Source organism: Ammospiza caudacuta, chromosome 2 (genome assembly GCF_027887145.1).
Source record: "Ammospiza caudacuta isolate bAmmCau1 chromosome 2, bAmmCau1.pri, whole genome shotgun sequence".
Classification (NCBI taxonomy): Eukaryota; Metazoa; Chordata; class Aves; order Passeriformes; family Passerellidae; genus Ammospiza; species Ammospiza caudacuta.
Window position 1 is genome coordinate 87,123,560 of NC_080594.1, and position 25,110 is coordinate 87,148,669.

Genomic DNA, 25,110 nt, shown 5'->3' on the forward strand with positions numbered 1-25,110 from the left:
GCTGCTATAATGAGTGGATGCATCCCTAAACCCCCCTTATGCTATTTCAAAACCAAATTATCAGCTCTGACCCCATCCAGTAAGGTTCTTAATTCCAACAAATTTACTCCCATGACAAAAAAAAAGTCCTTAAGTGGTCTCTTGGATTAGAGATTCAAGTCTGTGCATCCCTGTGCCCCACACTCACTGCTCATGAGCATCCAAACACAGAATTAGATGGACAGTGGTGTCCTCTCAGTTTCAGGTCAGAAAAGGATCTATTTTCTGTAAATTGCACAAGGCAGCAGAGCCAAGTATTTATTATCCCTGCTCAATCCCAAGAAGCAAAATAATGCAGAACATACAAAATGCAAACAAAACTTTCCATTAGATTCCCATCTCCTGACAATAAAATTCATCTGCGTGGTCTAACTAAACTACCTTGCCTTTTGAAAATTCTCAGCTATAATTTTCCTCAGCAAGATCACACAAACTGAGATCCTACACTGCCACATCTCAAAGGAGGATTTCTGGTGCTCTTTCTAAGGAAGCTAGAGCAATGAAGGAAGTGGGCAGCACAGATGGGCTCCTTTTTTCCATGGTAGAGAGCTGGAGACAAAGAGTTACACAGTAATGATCTTGTTTCAAGCCATCTAGTAGTGGGCAAGCAGGCAGGTCCATTTTTTGTTTCTGTTGAGGAACTTGTCTCAGCTATTGATGATGATAGCAGAGTTGTGGAAATAGAACAACCAGGTACCAGCACTGGTTCTTTGTTCTCAGTAGGGCAATAAATACAAGTGCCTTCCCTAGTAAATAAACAGACTGTTGAAGCAATTATTTTGATCCCTGTGAAAGCCCTACGTTCAAAAAGCATTTACTCTTGATTGCTCCATTATGGGTTCAATCTCTTTCCAGATCACATCGTTGATCTCCTCACTGAGTTTTGATCAGTGCTGTACTTAATTGTGAGGAATGGTCTGAAAGAAAGCATTGCCAGCTCATACTAACCTCCAGAGTTCAAAGGAGGGATATGCTTCCTCTCAGCTGTTTGAATGTTCACTCTTCTGGTTGTCTTTGAAATTCACTTTGCTTCTTAAAGCTTGTTTTGTTTGGGCTATTTTTTCCCCTGTAGAACACAGCCCATAAAGAATTCAGAAGAAAACAAATTGTAGTGAAGAAAAAAACTAGAGCAAAACCATAGTATTTTATCTATATTGAATTCTTTGCCGTCTACTGTGTTCCCTCTCTGTAACTTGAAATATTGTTCCTCCCTGGGAAAAAAAAATATTTTTAACACAATTTTTAAGCAGCTTGGTTTTATTGAGAAAGGTGATGATGAGGTAGTGGTAATACGAGTCAGACTGAGTGCTTTCATGTGTCATGTCTCATCCAGAATTCTGGTGGGGTTTTTTTTCCTCTGAGAATGTATTTACAAGGAATGCACTTTTCTCATCTTTATTTGTGCACACTACCAAAAACACCTCATTATTTGACAAGTTGGCAACTGTCTGTGCCCAGGACTGAAAAACAGACTTATTGGAAAGAGGTGTTTCTGGAAAAATTGCACAATACCTGCTCAATGAATGAGTGAAGATAAGTGTTAGCAGTCTCTCTGCTTTCACTTTACCCACATTTCCTTAGAGGAGTTCTCTTTGATAATTGTTGCTAGAATGCCTCATGATCCCAGGAGGCTCTGCAGGACATCCAGATTTTGTCTCACTATTAAGAAACTCTGCTTACATGCATCCATTCCAACTTCAGTCACCTAACAGAAGTGCCTCCTACCCTGGGAGCTCCTCAGTGCAGCCCTTCCATGGTGGAAAGGAGATTGTCATCTTCACAGTCAAATTAAAACTTGGGAGGGCTCAACCATTTCCCAGCAGTACATGTTTCTCTCCATTTCCTGTGGAGGGGATCTCAGCGCACTAAGCAATCTTAAGCAATTAAATTATGTGTCTAAAATTAAAAATGGCATTAAATCTACCCAGATTACATCCTAAAAATCTGAGGGAAGAAGTTCCACCTATGCAGGCAGGTGGATGAGAAGTACCAAAGAGTGGATATTAGAGAATATTGAAAAGACAAAATTCGCCTTGGTACTTTATGTGCAGGCTATGAATGTAAGGCATTTCTCTTTGGTTTCTCACCCTACCACAGTCTGCTTCTGAAATTATTAGTTGCCTCTTTCTTTGGTTCTCTTCTGCAAAATGAGGAGAAAACCCTCCCTTCCCTGACACACCACAATATGGAGTACATTACACACCACAATATAGAGTACAGGGAAGTCCTATGGCAAGAGGTTTGAATGGGAACAGGTATCTACATTTCCTTAAAATAGATGGATAAAATAGAACCATAGCCCTGCAAAACCTGTTTATTGCAGCATTTCAGGAGTACATGAAATATTCTTAAAGCAATAAAGGATAAATGACACCTTCAACAGTGACCACTTCTCAAAGAGGGTACCTGCAACACCATACCATAATCTGAGCTAAACACAGACATGAGATGTCCCAGAGTATATATAAGCCAATGTAAATTGCATGTCAGGGAATATATAGGAAAAAAATCAGTAGAGGGGGATGGGAAAAGGAGAGGGAAGTTCCATCTTCATATTTATTTTGCTTCATAAATATTCATTCCCCCTATGACCCTCTCGTGTCCTGGCACAGAACTGTGCTGTTTTTCATTTTACCATTAAAGAATGTCACATCATAAACAACCAGTTCCAGCAGACATGCATAAAATCTTACACTCAGCCGAACCCATAACTTTCCATGAGTAATCAAATGCTCTATGCGATAATTTTTAAGCTGTTAATTATGCATTATTTGATCAACTTGTATGTTCATGCTAGACACCTGATTAGCAAACACTACAGTGTTTATTAATTTTTCTTCCATTGCTGGCTGGTTATCTATCTATCTATCTATCTATCTATCTTCTATTTATATGATCCCTACTATCTAGACAGTGTCAAAGAATTTTCTATGTATTTAAAAACAGAAACAACATTGCATTTCTTAATTTCTTTTTCTTTGCTTTCTTTCTTTTCCCAGCTTGATTAATTAATAGGTTTGTCAATTACTCGTACTAAATTAATTTCGCCTTGAGATCAAACAAATTTTTTACAGTAAATGACTGCAAATTTTAAAACCTAAGGTTAAAAATATCTGGCTTCTGCATTTGTTCCTGAAAAAGCAGGAACCACCATCTGTCATCTTGAGGGAGTCAGAAGGTTCTGCAGTGTTACTGCTCCATCTCTTGAGGACACATTCCTTGGGAGCTTCCCCTGCTAAATAAAGTCCTGCTGGCTCAGTACATCTTACTTGCCATGAGAGTTTCTGATTGTCTCTTGGGAAGAGAAAGGACCTTCAGTCATCCTGGACAGCTTCACAGCGTAGATATTGTAGTTTATTCTACATTTAATGCCAGCACACAATAATTTCATAAGCAAAATGGGCAAGGGCATTGAGGTTTCTTCACCCCTGGCATCTTCGTCTCCCAGTAGCATTCTGCACCCCTAAAGCACACAAAAACTTCACACCAGCTTAGTTATCTGAAGATAAAGCTGTTTAATAGAGGGAGATCATTGTGCAGAAGGTACAGTCTCCAAGCATCTCTTCTCAGAATTGCTTTGGCTTGACTTTAATCAGTTGCTCTTAGTGAAGACTCACACAAAGTGTGTTGATCACTCAACACTATTCTCTGACTCACTGAAGTGTGATTGCTGAACTCATCTTGGCTTCTATGTGGCTTTCACTATGCACAAACACAAGGGAGAAAGAAAGAGCAGGCCTGCCCTGCTCCCATGATAGTGGCAGTCTAAAACGAAGCCATAACATCCATTTAGTGCCTCTTTAGGAGAGCTAAATGGATTTTGTAAATTCCATTGGTAAATTAGTGCTAGTGTTATTCACATAAATCTTGCCATTAAAATGATTTACTTCAACTGTAGCATTATTAATGTTCAGTAAATTAGGTCCATAAAATGACATTTGCCATGCCATTAACTGAAGATAATCTGCAAACCTCATTTCTAACCCCTTTTATATTTTTATAGTGTCCTTCATAAGCACTACTGGAGCTCTCTGAGATGCCTGCAGTCATCAGTATATTGATAGCTCTGACACAGCATACGCTTCAGATCAATTACTGAATCAGGAGACTAATTTAAACAATTTTACTTGTGGTCAGAAAAAGATTCATTATTTATGAGTGCAAACAAAACTGTATCATTGTTCTTCAATTCAAAACACATGTTCCCTGGAGCATCAGCCCTCTTCAGACTGTCTTCAGTCAAAGTAGATTATAGCCCTGGAAAATTTTGGACATTTCAGAAAGCAGCTGAACAAGGATGTCAGAAATTTAAGTAGAGACCACAAAGCAAACAAGAAAGAAAATATTTAAAAATTCTTTACAATTTGGTGGAAAGGTAAATCTCACAAAGCATTATAAGTTCAATAATGTATTTTTTAAAGCTTATATATATTAAGCATTTCCATTAAAGCACTGGAGTTGTTTAAGTTCACTTACACTTATAGTTTCATCTGAGGAGAAAAGGTCTTAGAAAGTATTATTCATTTGTCTGATCTCTCAACTGCTTGATTTTGCCAGCACAGAAAATTGCAAGCCTAACACTCACATTATCATTTTATGCAATTCTTAGTGTCCTCTGGTCCCACTGATGACATGAGGATAATGTCATTAAACCATATTTCTTGATAGATTTACAGAGCAGATGATTCATAGATGACTTCACTGCATTGGGACAGAAGAGTCTGCACCCATCTAAAAAGAAAATTAGCTACATGGAGAAATTCCCAATCAACACCATTCCATAAAATAATAGTTCAAATTACAAAAATAAAATTATTCTAATTCCTTAGATCAGTAATGTGATTTTATAGCAATATGAAAAATTTATTTTACAGTGTGTTCTGTGACAACAAAAAGGATGCACGCACTCTGACCAGCAAGTTTTACTTGTGATTACTTTTACTTGAAACTACCTCAAGACCAAATCAATATCACCAGGATCATGCTCCAACAGCTTAGGAATTTCCTGCCCTTTAACTAGTTGTAACTGGCCCCCATGTAAAAGGCAGTATTTATGTATGTTTATGTTCCCCTTCTCCTTCAGCACAAAATACAATTATTTGGCTTGAAAAAACCACTTAAGTGTTTTATCTGTTCAAGCATGGATCAAAGACCTTTGATTGCAGTCTATTAACCTACTGATCTCTGATGGAGCTCCTGCTGGAAGAGCACCTTCTAACCCTTTTCTCCAACTGTGCATCGCCAAGTTTCTGCACCCATTCATGCTAAGAGAGGAAATAGCAAAGTCACACATTTCAGTATTCTTAATCTTATTCTTAATTGGAAAGCATTGCAATGACAGCTTTGTTGCCTACCTTGTTATCACTGCTCTAAAGGAACAAGATGAGCTTGATCATACTTAAATTCATTACATCTACAAGTCAATTAGTTAATTGACCTAAAACAGGTCAATCTTGTCACTGCACTCCGACCACTCTCAAACAGTGGAAGTGTGAAATCGCTGAGGAGAATTTCTGTAGTGAACACCAGGAGTTGGCAGAAACTCTTAAATGGGGTAGATTGCCATACCAGCCAAAGGGCAGTTATGAGGATGGGAATAGGATGCTGCTCTACACCAGGGACACCAACAGTCCTCAGAAATGCAAAACAAAGATGCTACAAAATATTCAGAAATGTTTGGATATTTGGGCTATGGGAGCTATTCCTGCTTCATCCTACCTAGTTCAAGTTCCCATAATGGACTGCTGCCCCCCACGGACACTCACTCTCAAGTGGAAGAGCTTTATGTCACTCCTTATGTCCCCATACCCTTGCTGAACATCTCCATTCCTCTAGTGAGAGGAATTTAGGCTTGCAGCCACTCATGAAATAAGTCTATTGTCCACCCATTTACAGAATGTGCTTTATGTCCCCCCACTCACATAAATCATAAAACATCAAGTCAGGCATAGTATTTTTAGAACATGAAAGTAAGAGAACATGAAAGCCATGATTGCCACAACACAAGTCCAGCTTCAGCTCTAATTAATAGTGCATGCTGCCCCAGACACTTCTTGCTTTCTATATATGATGGCATGCTTCATGCAATGTGCATGTTAGCTTGATCCAGCTCCTAATGAGTACAAGATGCTGCTGTGGCTTTTGTTACCTGTTCTTCATTAGTTATTAGTAACAAAACACTAAAACTTATTGGGCAAGACTAGGTAATTGAAGAAAAAAAGATGAAAAAAACCCAGCATATCCCTTTATGTATAAACTACACCAAAGGGTTGTTTGCATTTTTATTTTGAAAACAAGCTAAAATTTTTAAAACAGACAGCTTAGAAGACAAAAGGTATTATTAGGCATTTCCATATATGCAAATCCTACTGAAACAGAGTATGAAAAGCATGCAGTATTTTTACTTTACCAAAAATACTTATTAGTGGCCCTATAACCTAAGCTTTATAGTTTTGAAGGTTAAATATTATGTATGGATTTTTTCTGTTTAAAAAAAAAAAAAAGAAAACCTCACAGATTTTTACAGGAACAAATCTCAGCCAGTTCTTGTAAAACTTTCAGACTTACTTAGTCCTCATTAAGAGCTGAACAATACCTAGCTCCTTGCAAAAAAATGTTAGTGAAGGTTGGCTTTCCTCTCTGAAAACAACTGGGATTCTTGTGGACCCCATTAATGGGACGTAATTATAAAACTGAAGTTTTCCTAATGCACTGATGAAACACCAACCATGCAAAACATATTACAGATTACATAACAAATATCAGAAGTTTGATTTCTTTGACTGGTACATACTGTATTGTCATTTCTCTAAGCTGTTGTAAATTTATTATTACATATACTCCAGTCAAAGAGTCTAATAGCATGACTATTTCCATCACCACTCAGGCTGGCCATACAGAAAAATGAGAGTCCTTTGCACCTCCTGTTGTGCCGTACCCAGCTATCTGCACACCTTATGATATAAGAGTAGTTTGAATAAAACATATGTAGCCTTACTCTGTCAGCTGCATGAGCCCAGCAAAGCTAGCTGTGTGACAACAACTTCAATGCTTGGTTCAGTTTCTCCTCCTATCCTAGAACAAAAGGAGTACAGTCTATTTATAAAGCCTACGTTTTCACTTGTTCTTGTATTGATAGTCTCAAGGCAGATTTAGTACCTCGCTTGTAGAGTTCAACTCAAATATCTGAAGATAACCCTGAAGCAAGTTTCCATATCACTAATATTCTTCACATATTATTTTGCTGATCCCAAGAGAGAACATCTAATAATATGAAGGGAATCAAGAAGAGTGAAACTGCAAAAGGAGTGTGCTGTACTTCTGGTCTTGAGAATGAAAAACAGCATTAGAAGTGTTTAGCCTTTAGCCAACAAAGAACCTATGGCCCTGAGCAGCCTTTTACAGGAAAATTAGATGCTTAAAGGAGAATCAGAGGAGTGATAAGAGCTGTTTGCATTTGGAGTTGCCTCAGCTCAACACAATCCAATTTTTATCACTCTTTTCATTTACCAGGAGCAAAGGTGCATGTGAACAATTTTATACCCAAAAAAATGTTGAAATTCTAAGTTTAGTAAATGGCAGCAAGGAGAGAGATTTTAGCTGAGTTGAAACAAACAACTTAGGCCAAGCACCAACCACTCAATGCAGTATGTGTGTTGGGGACATTATCACAAAACAGGCTTTTCACCCTTTCCTTGTGGAGGTCAGCTTGGCACTATAAAATGCACATGGGCAGGGAGAGTCCACTCAGAGCCAAAGCTCATTGTCCTGCACTCTGCCAACAGAGACACTCACACAGGGTGGCAGATTTGAGGTGAGCAACCTCTGGAGATCTCTTTTTCTCCATTAAGTTTAGAAGAATCCCATAATTAGCTTGGCATAGATATTTTAGACAGTTAAAGCTGAATGAGATCAATCCAAACCAAAACTAAGTTACCTCTTAATGGATGGAAATCATAATTTTAAAAGTCACGGTGCCAGAGGCAACCCAAGGAGGCTGACAATGGGCTTCTGACTGTGAAGATCAGTGTGTTTCCATGAAGCACTAAATAAACAAGAGGAGATGGAAGAAGAGGCCTGCATTCTTTAAAAGGACAAGAAGTACAAAAAATGAACTCATGGTTTTACAAAAGGAAGAAAAAAAGCCCAAACCAAAACAACTTAGACCAGAAAACAAAGCAGGCTGTTTTCAAAAGTAAACTTGAATCACCAAATGTGTTTAATGTAAAGAACCCAGCATGTGGCTGCATCAGAAATATATATTAAGGAAAAAATATATGTGTCTGGAATACATTTCCAAACCATTTTATTTCCTTTTAATAAGAGAACACAGAATATAGGGGTACATGACTCTGACACCAGAAGTCTGTCCATTCTCAACTGGGCAAAAAAGATTTAAGAGATGAAAACATCTCAGAGAGCAGCCCTAGCAGAGGAAAGGACTTGGAGTCCTTTTGAAGACCTGCAATTCTTTCACTCAGCACAGTGAGTGCTTGTGGTGAGGACGCTCCTGGCAGTCACTAGAGGCAAGTAACTTAGAAGTAGAGCTGGTTACCAAATCTAGAAGAAAATCATGAAACTGTTCTTGAGAAAGCACAGAAAATCTCTCCTGGTTTCACATAAGTGCTGGTGAATGGCATAGGCATATCCCTTACCTCTGGCCATAACACTGGCGCTACCATTCCCTCCACTCCAGGAAAAATTTATACCAGACTCAGTGCTGCAGCCTTAAGAGATCTTTGACAGGGAAAGGTAGTTGCTGCTGCTTGCACACCATACACCAGCCAAAATCAACATTTTCCAATCTCAAAGCGCAGTCATCAACAGAAAGAGAGAAATATCTGGCAACCAACTATAAAATACAGAATAAGTCTTCTGCTAATCTATTTTACCTGTAATGGAATGTGCTATGGATTTTATGGAGCTCTGTCTTGTTCCTGGTAACCTTTAATTTGCCATTCTTTGTGCTGGTGTCCTATGCACTGCAGAATATTTTTCTGTGCAATAACTTAGACTTTCTTTCAACAGAAATTTCTGCTTGAATACTAGAGAATTGCACATAACTACTTGATTTGCTTGTTAATGAACACCAATGTTTGTGTAATGCACAACACCAATCTTATGTTCTCTGATCAAAGCATTTCAACATCCTTGTGAAAAACATTGGTATAGGAGTTCCCAAATAATATAAAAATAAGCTGGAGAGAAAAATGTTATCAGCAAGAGTCTATTCTATGAGCTGACTGGAAATATACTTCTATACTGTTCAGGTCAAATTGAAACATACTACTACAAATTCTACAAACCACATTTTTCATCAAATTTCTGAAAAATTATTAGTATTTGTTTCCCTAAATGTATATCACAAGTCTTACTTTTACATATTGGCATTTTACCTGATATTTTAGGGAAGTGGGGGATTTAGTAGTCAGTCAACCACTAAATGTCAGAGTGGGCATGCAGAATTCAAATAATATTTGCACATTTGTTTTCACACAATTTCTTTTAAAATGTACCCTCTGCCATGTACTGTTGGATAATAACATATACAGTGGTCTTCCAAGACAACTGCTTGGGTTCCAAGAAAATTGCTTAACTTCCTTGGTAGAGTGTAAGCACCAGGCTTTTCAGAAAGCAACTTCAGGGATCCAGGCTGCAATCAACAGGCTCGAGATTGTCTGGAAACCAAGTGGGGCTGCAGTCATGTGGCCTTATAATCAATACTAGTTTGCAAGAATTTGTTCTTTCCAACAAAATGTTATATCTCCATGACTGATAGATGCAGGTGATAGATATAAGATAGATTTCCTGGGGAACCTTGCATTCTTTTTTTTATTTTCAAAAAGACTGCTTTGAAGTGAGCAGCAGAGTTGTTCCTAGTGTTTGGGTATTTGGTAGTCAAGTGCAGGAGCTGCTCTGCTCATTGCCATTATGGTCGTGCTTTAAGCATCTCCACATTCACATTCAGTGAAACAGGTTGTGAGTTATTTGTAAAGCAGGAGAGACACAAGTTTGTGCTAATGAAGGATGGGGCTGCAACAATGCAAGAAATTTTGCCATGTAGTTTTATTTATGTATTTTATTTATGTTACTTACTGGGCTCGAGTCCAACATTTCCTCAATGGTTTTAAGGGCAAAATAATCTGCCCTGTGACCCATTAGACACCATACACATATTTTGTCAGCATTCATAATTGTACAGTTCAAAATGTTGGCATATACTCCCTACTGTTAATGCTAACATTGTCTTACAATTTCTGGGGGTTTTAGTAGACTTGTGGGTCTTGTTACAAGTTCTGAGCATACTGAACCTCTCTCAACAACTCTCTCAAAAGTTTTCTGTAAGTTTTCTGTGTCTGCCATGAAAATACTCAGGTTGGGTCTGTACAAGAGAATCTGTGGGCTGACCTACATGCCCACAACCTTTCCAGCAGAGTGTTTTCTGTTTCTCTTTTTAAATTCAAGTGTTGATACGCAGCATAAATATTTATATCAAATATTACAGATGAGTGATGCATCAGAAATAATTTCCTGACATTGTGATAAAAAAACTTTAACATTTTACAAATATAAGGTCCTATATTAATTTCACAAGTACTGTTAAGGATCCTATTATGTTATTACCTGAGGACATTCCAGCAGATTTTTACAGCATACCAGTTGCACTGGAGAAATTAGAAAGAATAATTCTAACATCATAAATTGGAAACCAGAGGAAGCATAATTCATATTATTCAGATAAATCATATTTTAGATAACAGAGAGTCAGCCAAAAGATTGTTTGAGCAACTCTTTATATTGTGTTATTTTGTCCGTGAAAAATGTTGAGAAAGCATTAGAGAGCTCAGCCTACATAACTTTTTTTCCAACAGTTTTACAGGTATAAATGAAAATGTCAAGTGCTTCTAATAGGTTAATTTGTGGGACTGTGATAAGTATTTATAGTGATTGGTCCGGATGCTTTTCCATTAGGAACAGGTCTGTACAGGTTTTGGCTCATGCTTGAAAGAAGTTATAAACCAAAGGGGGTTCCTCATTCCTCAGCATTTGACATATTCTGATTGCAAAACATTTGGGGTTTTACACGATTTATTGTAAATAATCTCTCCTATAATGTTCACAGCACAATAATTCACAACCCTGAGGCAAGAGAGTTCTGCAGAAATGACATTATACAGAAGATAACTTTTCAGAATTTACCATTTGCACATCATGTTCAGAATCTATAACACATGTAAAGAGGTCAAATCCTCATTTTTCAAATATTTTTTCTATCATTTTGTTGTATTTTATTAAAAATAGTTACAGCCAGCCTAATAGCTTGACTGATATCTCAATATGTTACCAACTCACATAGAGGTATAAATTGAAAGTGGGGAAACAAGTCAGGTTCTTGGATATAAAATGCCTAGCACCAAAGGCTGTGTACTGACAACAGGCTTCTTATGCCTAACAGCAGATGAGACAAAAGAAAAGGCTAATACAAAGAAAAACTATATGCCACTAAAATTATATTGTTAAAATGACATATACTCTTATAAAAGAAAAATTGGTTCACATTTACTAACCTTTAAGTCAAATCTGGAGTCAGGGATTTTTCTTTGCATTAACATGTTTTCACCTGTCTTTTTTCTCTGTTCCTTTTGAAGGTGAAATTATGAGAAATCATCGTTATTAATATTTCTGATGGCAAAAGGAGCATTCTGTATGAGTGAATAATTGGAGCTAGAATCTGAACAGTTGGGTCCTGTTCCCAGGTTTATGACTGGCTCAGGGTATAAAGCAGAATATACACACTTAATTAAAAGACTTCTTGTTCTTTTCCCAACCTTTTCCACCCAAACCCCTATGTCTGGAATTTAAAAAAGCTGTTAAAGGAACTTAGATTCCTAAGTGCAAATCCATTATAACTAGTCAGTAAAAACCGTAATAAGATGCCCATTCCATTTAAGGGGAGGAAAAGGGTCTCCATGAGAGGCAACTGACTCTTAAAGTGGTGTAAATCTTAAATGTAACCCTTTAAGGCTCTTGTAGCTCTAAGGCAGAGAAGCATGCAGAAAAGAATCAGACAGAGGACAGATGCTGTGGTCCTCAGGAATGGCCACTGCCAGGGTAAAACACCCAAAAATGAACGGTTCATTTGAAACTCTGTGGTTTCTATAGGCTTGTGATTGAGATTTTTTGTAGAACTCAGCTTTCTCCCACTTGCACCATGTTTTATAAGTTGTCATCCTATGGAAGGTGCTGCAAGAGAAGTATCTCTAATTTCAGTCTAGTCTGTAGGGAAGGTCCAGTCTTCCCAGGAGCAAATTAGTATCCCAGTTCAAGGTTACAGGTACTCTGCCTCAACACTGCCTGAACAAGAAAGGCAAGGACAGTGACCTAGCACACTGTCATTAAGAAGGGCTGAAAACCTCTGTGTTACACAGTGTGGTCTGCCTGGATCAGTGCATCTCCTAAGAGGGAACATGGGACAGCAGAGAACAAAGAGGCACTTGGGGGATTAACAAATTTAGAGTGGTTTGTCTGCATCAATTTATGCTCAGAAGTGCTAGGACGAGAGCTCACAAGATCATTACAAGCAAAGACCAGTGTTATCAAACAACAGCTGTTTGTGATGATAACATCTTGATCATCCTCAGCTCACCAGCATTGTTGAGTGTGGCTTTAAAATGAGAAATCTTCAGCTTTCTTTCAAATGAATATTCTTTACAGACCCTTTTATATATGCTAGCTAATGAGACCAATTTCACCTCCTAGAACGAAGCTTTGCCTGTTCAGGTATTTCCTCAAAAGCAGCTTCCTTTTATGTCCACCCAGGATTATATTCTCCCTGAGGTTTTACCTTTATATGTAGTTTAATTCCTACTCTGACTTTGCAGTGAGTACTAATATGTCTCTTTGTTCTCTAAGACAAGCATTTCTTTTGCCTAGCATGAAGCACACAGCTAACAGGTCAGGTCTCTCAGCAGACTAAGGTTCCTCGAGTCATTTTGATAGTGTTTAGGAAGTCCAGAGGTAGCAGTGAAATTACACCTCAATCATGCCTTCCTTAAAACTGGGAAAGAGCTACTACACAAAACTCAAGTGCATGCACTTTTCTGTATAAAACAGGAGGAGGAATTCCTGCATCCTCTCAGCAAGAACAAAGTACTGATGTGAGATCTAAAGCTTTAAGTGCTGCATTTAAAACTATATTTCATTTTATAAAAAGCCCACTTTACAGAAACATTGAAATACTAGATGTATAGATCTTCCACTTGCTACGGCCAGAAACATAATTTCCAAGGGAAAAAAAATTAAAAGCTTTTCAAAGCAGATCCATCTTGTATTCTGTTTATGGCATCTGACTGGCTTGGTGTTCTCATAATAGGTGTTCTGCATAACCTGAACAGTTGTTCTCTTTAAATGAGCTACAAAATTAGAAAAAGAACTTCAAAAACTGAGGAAATTGTAAGCCCTTTGGTGTTGAACATGAAGACAACTTAAGATAATGCTCTGCAAGGTGTGAGTTGCCAGGGCTGTGTTCCTCCCAAGGGATTAAGTCTAACCTGAATGATGGCACTCAAGAGTGTCAGCACTGATTATTCAAATTCTGATCATCTCAGCCTGTGAGACAGGAAAGGTTTGGAGAACTGCTGAAGAAAGGGAAACACTGAGGAAAAGCATTAGGAGATGGACAGCAGAGCAACAGAGAATAAACAGTGCTCCCAAAATCTAAATTGTGAGTATGCGCTAAATCCCAATGGAGGTGCCTAAATAATTGTGGTGTCTCTTTATTTGGAAGAAGGTGTTACTGTGTTTCATCTTTGAATGTAGTTTCCTGGTAACAGCAGTGGGAAATTCTCTTTGGATTGAAGTGGGCCAAAGTCCTGAATACGGTTCCATGCCCACAGGCCATAATTAGAAATGGAAATTAGCCACCTTCAAGTGATGGCCTAACCTCCTTGAGTTCTAGTCAGTAATCATTCCATCAGCTGCTGAAGGGCTCATGTACAGAAAGCTAGGGGCAGGTACTGAAGGATAAACCAAGGATCCAAAACCTGAAACGAATAGCACCACTAAAAATAATGAAGGTTTTGGGTGACACTTTTCAAAGCAGGCAGCAGGAGATGAACAGATGGAGCCTGTGTGTATTTCCAGGGTTCCGTTTTGAACTTTTTGCTTAGATGGCCTAGGGGTAAAATTAACATTTAATAAATATGAAGTTTTCAAACATTTATTGTTTTGAAAAAAATTGCTCCCAAATAAAAGGAAGACTTGACATCAGTCAAAATAATCCCAAAGAAACATCTTTGTCCAATCCTCAGGAAACCTTGCCATTTTTCTTACCCTGGTCTCCACCTTTCCTTGTCATTGTCATTGCTGACAATAAATGAGCATAGATATATAAACAAATGTTTGTATATCTATGCTCATTTATTGTCAGCACTTAATAATTCATCTCAAAATAAAAAGTCTCCATCATTACAAAACATGCACCACCCCTCAGATCAGTTGAGATGAACAGCACAGTAACAAACACCACATGCACTCAGCAATTTTTCTCTAAATTGCCTAATTGGCACTTCAGGTGAAATTCATCCTGCGTGGCTGTAGCATAAGGACAGCAGGAAAACCTGAAGGTCAGTTTTTTGAATCTTCCTTCTGAGCACCACCAAATGCCTATGTGCAAAGGAGATTGACTTTCATCTTCATCAGCCACTGCAGTGGCAGTTCTGAATCTTCCAAGCTGCCATCAACAATGATCCTTGAAGACAGGAGATTAATGAGAGCTTGACCTCTCTGAATGTCAGGCAAAGAGTTCGTTGTCTCTGGACTCCTTTGTCAAATATGAAGATGCAATATGCTCCCAATATTATTTAGAACAGAGTATTAGGGATCAGTAGGGTAAATCTGCATCTCTTCAGCAGTGTTACCAGCCATGCAACATTAATCAGCCTAACAATATTAGTGAAAGCTGGGGTAGGATTTGAGGCATACTGCTGCACAGAAAAGCAGCATATAAGGCAAATCTATCTGTTCCCAAAAAAAAAGCCAACCAGAATGGTGACTCAAAAGCACTACTGAGTCGTGGGTCAGTCTGACAGGGCTGTCCTTAACCCTGCGTGCCCTGCTACTTGTAGGGCATGCGAGGGTCTGAGGTGTACAAGAGCTTTCTGCTGCCTCTCTCCCCACTAGAGGCAGGGTAAGGGACAACCCACTGCTCCCCATTTGGCCAGGAGAAGCCAGCACAAGGTCTGGCAGCTCAGGTATTAACAAGGTCCAATGGAAGAGCAATATAGGTCTATCCCACACTAGCCTGAGATTCAGCTCAGATGTTGAAAGGACAGTGCAAGACATTCATCAAAACACAAATGTTGCCTGTAAAAAATTACAGATTTAAATCTAAAATGTTGTAGGCATGTTGGCTCTGCATTAACATTGTGATTCTGATGTCATTAAAGAGAATTACATTCAGCACCCCTCCTTGGTGTTTAATTATCACAAGCATTGAAGCTAGGCATGTAACACCACATCCCATAGTAGTTAATAGGAAAATAACATATTGTTACTGTACTTATGGCAGTCTACTTCAATTTCTTAACATTTTTAAATCAGCAAGGAGGAGGAACATAAAAAGAACTGAATGATGCTGTCAGACTTAAATGGATGCTTGCAGTTATATTTTTAAAAGTGGAATACCTGAACACATGGTAGATTGCTTCATTATAAATGTGTACAGCAATAATGCTGGGGAATGTTTTTGTGGAAAGAATACTTAGACAGATCAGCTTTTTAGTCCTTGATTAAAAAAAATAATGATCTTTTCACTACAATTTTCATAGTAGCAAAACCACATTCATGCTGTGTCTTTGTGGATCTATGTAAAACAGGCCTGACCCCTGAAGTCACTTTTTAATAATTAACTCTCGCTAAGTTCATTAAACACTAATTGAAGCTACAGAAGAAAAAATTGTGAAGTATATGCAGACAGACAGAAACACCAAATGTGATTAAAGATACTGACCGTGGTATATATGTGCAATACAGTACACATACCATATAGATTTCAAACTCAATTCCATAGAGATTTTTAACTCTTATATACCATGGTAGATTTTACCATGTTCAGGGCTCCTGAAAGTTTTATTTATAAAGTGTTGCAAGCTAAATATCATGGACATCCTAACCAATAATCTTTGGAAAGGTCTAGAGAAGTAGACTCCAAACTGTAAAAGATGCAGCCTTTCTGAAACATCTTTCAGTGCTTTGAAATGAAATAAAAAATGAATAAAGAGAATCAACAGTCTTGAGACATTTTCAAATTGAATATAATTTGCAGATTAATATAAAAACATTGATTTAAACATATATTTGAGAGTTTTCAGTGTTCAAAGACAAGTTACTGAAAGTTCATTTTATTCACTCAAGAGTAAACAAAAAAAAACAAAAAACAAAGGTTTGTGTTAATCAATAAAAGAAGCATTTCATTACAACTAGGTCAAATAATATGAACTGAAATATTACAGCTCACTGCTTTCCAGCCTGTTACACCTCAAAACCCAAAACATTTCAAGTTTGCATTCAGACTCCAGCAAAGGTACCATGCTTGCTCTTCCTAGTTTCTGTGCCCATGGACTTCTCCCTCCCACCACCGAAACATGGAAACTGCTTCCTGGAGTGGCACAATGCTCAGACAGCATTTCCCCAGACAGACAGAAAAGGACTGAGAGTCTGAGTCTGGGTCTCAGGAGACCAATGCTGCCACTGCCTGCTACATGACTTCGGGCAAATCAGTGAACCCCCCTGCTGCAGCGTGAACATTGGCAGTGGCGAGCCTTGCTGCTGTGCTAGAATGTAAAGGCTCCAAACCTGAGCTTCCTGAGCCCAGGTGTTTCCTATCCAGTAGGATGTTTGCAGAAGAGATGGGTTCAGAGCCTGGTTACTCAGGCTTGGCATGAGCCCAAAAACCAAATGAGGTTGAGGATCTAGCCAGTGTTTGGTAGTCGGTGGCTTACAAAGTGAGGCTCCAGTTTCATTAGGCTCCTCTGAAGATTACTGTAACACAAACAATGTAGAATGAGAGAACAAAAAGAGCCTGTGGGATCCTAACCTTTTGGAAAATTCACATCAATTGGAATGGACTTCAGCTCTGCTCTTTGATCCTGTTTCCACAAACCTTGTTACTTTTTCCTTGTTACTTTTCAGTATTCTAATTCTAGGAATATTATAGGAAAGAAAAAGGCAAGAAGAAATTAACGGAGCTGAGAAAAAGCTAGAGGAAAGTAAGGAGCCCCATCAGTTGTGGTGGTCACCAAGGTTTTATAATCTACGTCAAAAGAGCTCTGCCTTGGAGTGCTTTGAGATCCTTAATCTAGGAACCTATGTGGTGGTCCCAGAGGTTTTATAATCTATGTCAAAAGAGCTCTACCTGAGAGTGCTTTGAGATTCTAATCTAGGAACCTATGCTTCTTGCACCTCAACAGGCGCAAGATCTGGATTTGTATCAGCTCTTGCTCTCACATTGTTTTCAGGCTGCTGAGGTGATAGTTATATGTTTTGTTTATAAGCACAGCACACACTGGAGGGTGAGTTTGGTGTTCTCTGGGAACCACCCCTGCATGGCAACTCCATGCACCTGAAAATACACTCCCCAATTTAAGAAAGGATAGATGGTAAATTGGTTATAGTACCAGTTTTGGGGCACTGAGTGCATGCTTTGCCAAACATTTAAGTCACTTAGATTATTTCTACACCAACTGCTAGGTCACCCCCACACCCGTTTCCATTAAAACAAATTATAAGCTTAGTTTTCATATTTTTCCCAGCTATCAAAAGCACAAGTGTGGCACTTCTGCTGAAGTAGGAGAGGAGTTCTCATGCAAAGAAGAGAGGGGACACCCCACCACACCTGGAAATGCACTTGGAAATCCCAGGTGATGAAAGTCTGGCGTGCAGGGGAATGAAAAGTGCTTTTCTCCCAAGACATCACAGTTAGAGACAAGCTCAGGAAGGTCCAAATGTACAAGGCAATGTACACTCAAGGCTCCCCCCAAGTTTTCATACATTATGCACAATCGTACAGTAATAGGAATGCAAAGTTACTATTGGAAATGTTGTGATATTGAGAAAGTAATTTCTCATTTCCATAAGTAAATTGGGTCAGTCATTTTCCCATTAAAGGTAATGCATATCTTAAGAAATGGTAAAAAAACCACTGGTCTGAAATCTGAGAGAACAAAATTAGGTTCAAATCACAATATTTTTACTTTTGTCTAGTTGTACGTTACCTTAAGTTGGTAAACAACAAAACTTTTCTTAGTTTAAAAAAAAAAGTCTGTTTCTGGATTTAGATTTAGAATGTCACATTCAGTCAGTGAAACCGCTGCTAATAACAGCTAGTCTCTCATTATTTAAATAAAAGAGTTTCACCATAGTTCATAATAATAGAACAATAAAAGGAAAAAAACTGTAAAAGTGAGATGCAGCAATTCCTTGGAGGTTATGCATGCAAATTGCCCTGAATCTGAACAACACTTCAACAAGAAAAGCAATATTTTGGGACAACAGTTCTGCTTTTGTAATGAGCCTGTAAAATTCATTCCACTGAAATAGCTACAGGTATATTATACCCCATGAACTATTACAAAATTAAACTTCATAAGCAATATGCCAGTGCTTTGTGTGATGCATTTGCTAAAAGAATCATTCAATTTATCATGTTTTCCTGAAGCGTTATGAGACAAGATCTTTGAATAAAACTCATTTCATTAGGCTACCTTGTTACATTGGAAGATAAGATCTACACTTGACTAAAGGCATCATTCCATCATGCCCATAATCACCCTACCTGGAGAAGTAAACATTCAGGACCTCAGAAAAATGGCATTGCACTGCCTCACTAATGGTACTGAAGGAATACATTAAAAAAAGGTCCAGATGGACATGGTGAAAAATTATCTGAAAGCAAATTCAAGTACACAAAACTCTTCTGCATGTGCTGGGGACAAGTTGTTCAGGCCAGGCATTCCCCCCAGCCTGGGCAAATGGCATAGAGCACTGCAAGATGGTTAAAAGCCAGATCAAGGGGTATTTCCAGCATGGTGCCTGCCTTGTTTTCCCATGCCAGTTTAAAAAGGATCAAACACTTCTGTCCTCCCAGCCCTCACTAGGAGGATCCTGCTAGCCTACTCACAATGACACTTCATTGGCATAGTTTATTTCATTAAATACACCTGAAGGAGATCTGAGTGCTGGTCCAAGCTGTGGCACAAATTTCCTCTGTGGCTTTGGCTTTAATTTTTCAGTACTTCAGTTTCTCAGCCTATTCAGAGGAAACAGAAGTGATAATATGTTCCTTGAAGGTAGGTGCTGTGGTGATATTTTTGGTCATTGGATGCATTTAGACATCTGGAAACAAACAATTTAGAGGTTAGAGAATTTTAAGTCTGATGCATTTTTTCCATTTTTCCTTTGTTAAAGTGTTATGAGGCTCAACAATAAATGTGTCCCTGCCTGCTGTTGTGTGAATGAAAGGTAGCTCCAGTGAAGTCAACACATTCAAAGCCAAGGCAGAAGCAGAGCTCTGGTTTAACAAACTACATTTCCTGTTTCATATATAAAGGTCCTGTGTTGGCCTCATGTCAGCTCACATGGTGAACAACACAGAAAACCTCATTTCCAAAATTTCCCTAGGGAAAGTCAGCATCCCTAAGACCTCTAATGAAACATGGGACAAGACCTACATGCAAAGCCAAGGTGTTTCCACACAGAATATTTGGTTCTCCTGTGCCAGGACTCACGCTGATGGCCACCCAATAGTCTGGTGAGAAATCTGGAAATCTCTTTTTGTTTTCCTGGCTTACTTTTAAGCCAGATAAATTCCTCAGTCAAGCTTGCATGGCTGTTCTGGGCAGCCCTGAATGGAGAAGACAAAAACACACTATTGGGAAGAAAACTGGGAATGGTTTTAAATGGTATTGTAACAACTTGTTCTGTTACAATCTTAAACCGGATTCTCAGTGGATAGTTAAATATGTTCAGAGAGATTTCTTCCATTGCTATTTCACATCTAAGTTGCAAGTCTCCACTTTTTTCAAAAACATTTTTATTTATGTGGTTTTGATGAGCCCTGGTTTATAAATACCACAAATGGGTCTAGTAAGAGTGATTGTTCTCTATCAAAAAATTATTTATGGATAAAAACATTAAGAATATTTTCATTTCCTTCAAACTTCTTTCTGCTTGCAATGAAAACAAGCATAATTATTTTTTGATATTGCTACTTTTGCCTTTCCACATTTATGCTTTTCTCATGTTCTTCCCCTCTTCCTTCTTTATGCCTTTTTTTTCCATTTTGACAGCAGGAGAGAGAGACAATGGAAATGAAAATGTATCCTTTTTTAGGGAAAAAAAATTGTGTGGGCTACTACTTCTGATGAACATGTTGCTACTTTCCTGCTGAAAATAGGCAATTTTTACTTGTTCTTATGTCTTGGTAAATAAATAATTTTTAAAGAATCACTCTGATCAGCTATTCCTGATGCTTAGTTGCAGAGCACCTTCATACCCCTTGCAGGTTACTACACAGCAAATAAACGCATTTAACTCACATAAGCTGTGGATGTAACCCCAGATGTATTTTTTTTGTCTTTACCTTCTACCTAATACTCACACAAACTCATTCTCCAGACTTTAGAGAACCTAGCAGCAAAGTTTCTCACTTACAATGCATGTAAGACTAAGTTACAATTCTCATAATGATATGTGCATTTAATCCTCATTGTTACTCATCCTGGTATTCATTATATGGATTTTTGATTCAATAGCATGTATGTCAGCCTGTGTGAGAATCTGTCCTGGAAATTTTAAATTGACTCAAATTTCAAAATAGCCAGCAAGAAGTGAGCTGTGAGCTGCTTTTTTTTTTTTTTTTTTGAAGTCCTTGTTTGATGAGGTGCCTGAAGGAAATGCATTCCCTCTGTCCCAGCTAAGCCATAAGAATACAGGGAGAAGCCAAGGATGAAAAAGCAAGTGAGCAAACCCCTTCAGAGAGCTGCATGCTTTGCTGATGGTAGAATTTGAACATGGCACAAAGAGAGGGCTCAGGGAGAAAGAGTTTCCATTCTTCCAGGTGGGCGTTGTGTCAGGGTGCTATTAAAGGCACTATGTCTGCACTGCACATTTTTTTATGAAGAAATTATACTTTTACTATAAATGTGGTTCAGCACTTTGCTGTGGGTTTCTGATAGGGATTTCACCAGGATCACCACTGTTATGTAAGGCACATATTCAGCTGAAACACAGAAGTATGATCTTTTATGGTAGGAACCAAAGAAAGGCAAATATCTAAAAAGCCCAAGAAAAACACAGTTAACTTACAAAGCACTTGATTTGTTAGGATGGGAATATCACGTCTTGACAAATGATTCTGTCCTAAAACCCTTCTTCAAGTGCCACCTCAGATGGCCACTTCTGAAGCTCTGAGGACAGGTATAATATCTTAACATTCACTGATGTATTATAGGCAGCAGGCAGGTCAGGCAGACACATTTTAAAGATCCAAGGTCCTGTTTTATGAAAGGAAAGAAAACATGAACACACAGTAGGAAAGAGACTGAATATTATATGAGACCTGAACATGAAGAAAAACAATGAGAAAGGTGGGGAGAAATATAACCTCATGAAAATGCTTTTCAGCCTTTTACAAATTAAAACCCCTGAAACATTTTTCAGTGGTGCTGCACATCCTTATAAGACGAATTCAGCATTATTAACAATAGGTTTGATTTTCTTAGTTACTTTCTGTGATTCTCTTAGAAGCAGTCCATTGACCCTCAGGGTCCATGGGTAACCACTGTGATAGTATAATTATGATTTACTAAGTATGAAGGGAAAAATTTTCAAAGACCAGGGCTAGAATTTCACTTTGTAAATGGAAGTAATAATATTCAAAGTAACACAATTATATCCAAACGTGGCATGCTTAGAAAATGTAGGGACACATAATTTCCTAATCATTTACGATAAATGTCTTTATCAGGAACAAGATCCTGCTACAAAGAATTCTCCTTTACTCTCATACTGAACTCTGTCTTTCTTGTATTCTGCAGCATTGTATATATACTTTTAAGTTAAAAAACAGCCACATTATATGAGGCCATATCCTCAGCTGGAGTAAATCAGCTCTACCGAAGCAACAGAGCTGTGCTGATGTACACCAGCTGAAGTTCTGGCCAATTTTTCAAAGTAACAAGTGCTTTGAAGTGACCAGAGCTACAGCTTCTTAACAACCTGATACGGCAGATGAATGTAAATCTCACAAGTCATTTCAAGTTCCTGATCTCCCATTTCTATTGAAAATAGAGCCATCAAAAAAGTGACACATTGCATCTCATTTTTATTGTCCGTGAGGAGGGTGCAGATGAAAGGAAGCAAAGGGCAGCAAGGGCGTGGGGCTAGAGTCTGTTTCTGAAACTGCAGAGACAACAGAAGTGTAGGTGTCAGCTTACCTCCAGTTCGTGCTGGCTCACACAAGCCACCCGAGCCAGGTGAAGGTCACGTCTCTATCACTTGGCACTTCAGAGTCATTTACATTTATATGTAATTGGTTTTTGAGTGTGCATGTGTTCAGAGGAGCTGGATGGCTTGGGAATTGGTAATAGGATATCAGAGCCTGTCACCAAAAGGGCACTGGTTCAAAACCAGAGCAGTTGTTGGAGCAGCCAAAAGGTGCTAAGTTTCTGCTAGCTGCCCTGCAGCTTAGATGAAATTAGTTGATGATTTCAGCCTGGACATGTGTCTGTATCACAAAATAGCTCTGCTGCTGCAGAGCTGTCAGAAAGGACATGTTGTGGATATTGTCGACAGAAAGGTCAGGGGCTGATAGTGTGAGTGTGCAGATGACCTCTTCCTCTCAGCCCAAACAGTCAGTTTGCAAGGTGGCCTAAGAGACATGCTGCTGGAACAATGCAGGAAATGTCACCCAGCTGCTGCCCTTGCTAGTAGGCTTCTGGAGGTTAAAGCATGACATCAGACCTGCGGATGTTAAACCTCTTGCCTTTCAGAATCATTTTTAAAGCCTGAATGAAGGGCTGTGATGACAGTAATAAATAAACATGCAGAGAAACCTATAACAGGCTTCGAAAAAAGCATTTGCAAAACATGTGGCTCAGTACACCTCTCTTACTAAATTTTGCTGACAATGCCAGCAGGTGCCTGGTGGCAGAATTACTGATTTGTATTTTTTTCCCTAGCATCTATTTTACTGACTGTTTGGGGGGAGGGAGGGGTGGTTTCTCTAGCTCTGTAGGATTTATGTCCTTCACTAAGAACCCACTTCCCATATAGAAAAAATTATTTGGGCTTGTCTACTTTGAAGCAGGATTAAGAAAGGGATGGAAGCCTAACACACCTATTTAGCTACCAAGAATCCAGGAGTAACAGAAAACCATAATTAGGCTCCTTGACCTCAGCAACACAAATTAAAGGGTGAAACCTCCCTCTGTGCTGGGGAAACACACAGAGCCAAAGTCATTTTGCACTGAACAGCATCAACAGAAGCTGATGTCAAGGCTTTCACTACTCTCCTCTCCTTCCAAGACAGCATAAGCTCAGCAGGGAGCAGGCTCACTTCCACCTGCTTACAGATGATAATGCACACACTATTCACAGAAGGCATATGCACATCCCTAATTTTATCCCTAAACTAAATTAAGTAGGTGGGCTAGAAAGACAGCCGTCTAGCCACGACACAGAGTTCAAAGCTGGGTAGCTCATGAAGTATATGCCCCATCACTAATTGTGATTGTTGTTACAGCCAGCTCCAGATTAGCTGTTCCTCTGGATCTGCAGTTATTGGTACATAAACTGAGTAGAAAAAAGCTGGACCTGCCTGTAGGAGTTTCAGTCACCTCCCTAGACTGAAGTGTGCTTGTACTTGCAGAGGTGAGGCTTTACACTATAAAGTGTAAGGTGTAATCCCAGAAATGGGATTGAAGCCCATCACTCCTCATACCAAGAGAACTTGGGCACAAGTCAGAGCTTTGTGTCTTTTGTTTCAAGTAAACAGTCACCCCTCAGATTTTCCTGAAACCTCAAAAATATCATTCCAGTGCCTACAACTGACCACCTAAGCTCTACCACACTTTGAGTCTCAGAGCAAGTAAAAAATTAAAATATCTTTCTTCTTATTGCCTTGGAAAACTTCCATATCTTTATTCTTCTGTGGTTGTTTGTACACCTGAACAGATGATCAAACACCTCAGATGTATCAAAAAGAGCAAAAAGAGAAACAGATGTACTGTGGCAAAGCACGTGGGTACAGTTATTAACCAAATCTGGTGTCTGAAAGGAGCTGGCAAGCACCTCCCCTTCTGAAAACACAAATTAAAATGGTTCCCTGTTTATGGTGACTAGCTGAGTCCAGACTTACACAAAATTAACCAAAAGATATTTAAGAGAGCAAAAGCAGTCACAGCAGTAACCACTGGCATAAGCAGCTGGATCTCATTCCTGTTGAAAGTCCCAACATCAAAAATTTCTACTTGTTTGCCAAGTTACTTACAGGCAGCTCAGGGGCAGATAGTTAAATACCAGTTTACTTTCAAGGAGATTTCCTAATCGTAGTTTCTCTTGTTTCTGAAACTGGCATAATTTCTGCAGCTGGTATACAGTGTTGTGAGGTCAACTGTGATGTGGTCACCACATCATTATACACACTGCATAAATATTTGGGGGCTATTGTAAATTGCACCTTACATCATCTTGTTTCCTACTTTTTTTATTGAACAGCTCTCCAAAAGGTTTGGAGGTTTACTAATGTACTTCATATTACAGTAGTATGTACAGGCTGTTATTAAGCTCTATTCAAGCATGGAGCAAGAGAAAGTCCCAGGTCTAAAATTTCATTTGCAAGATGGTTAGAGGAGCACTAGGTTGGGAGACAAGACAGTGGCAGGGGCAAGGGAAAGCCCATGGGGTCCTGATACCTACTTAGCATCTTCCCTCCTGAAACTTATTCATGCCACTGAGTCTTCTTGCTGCTGGAACCTTTTGTCTTGTTTGCCTCTTTATTAGTCTGTGGTTAGT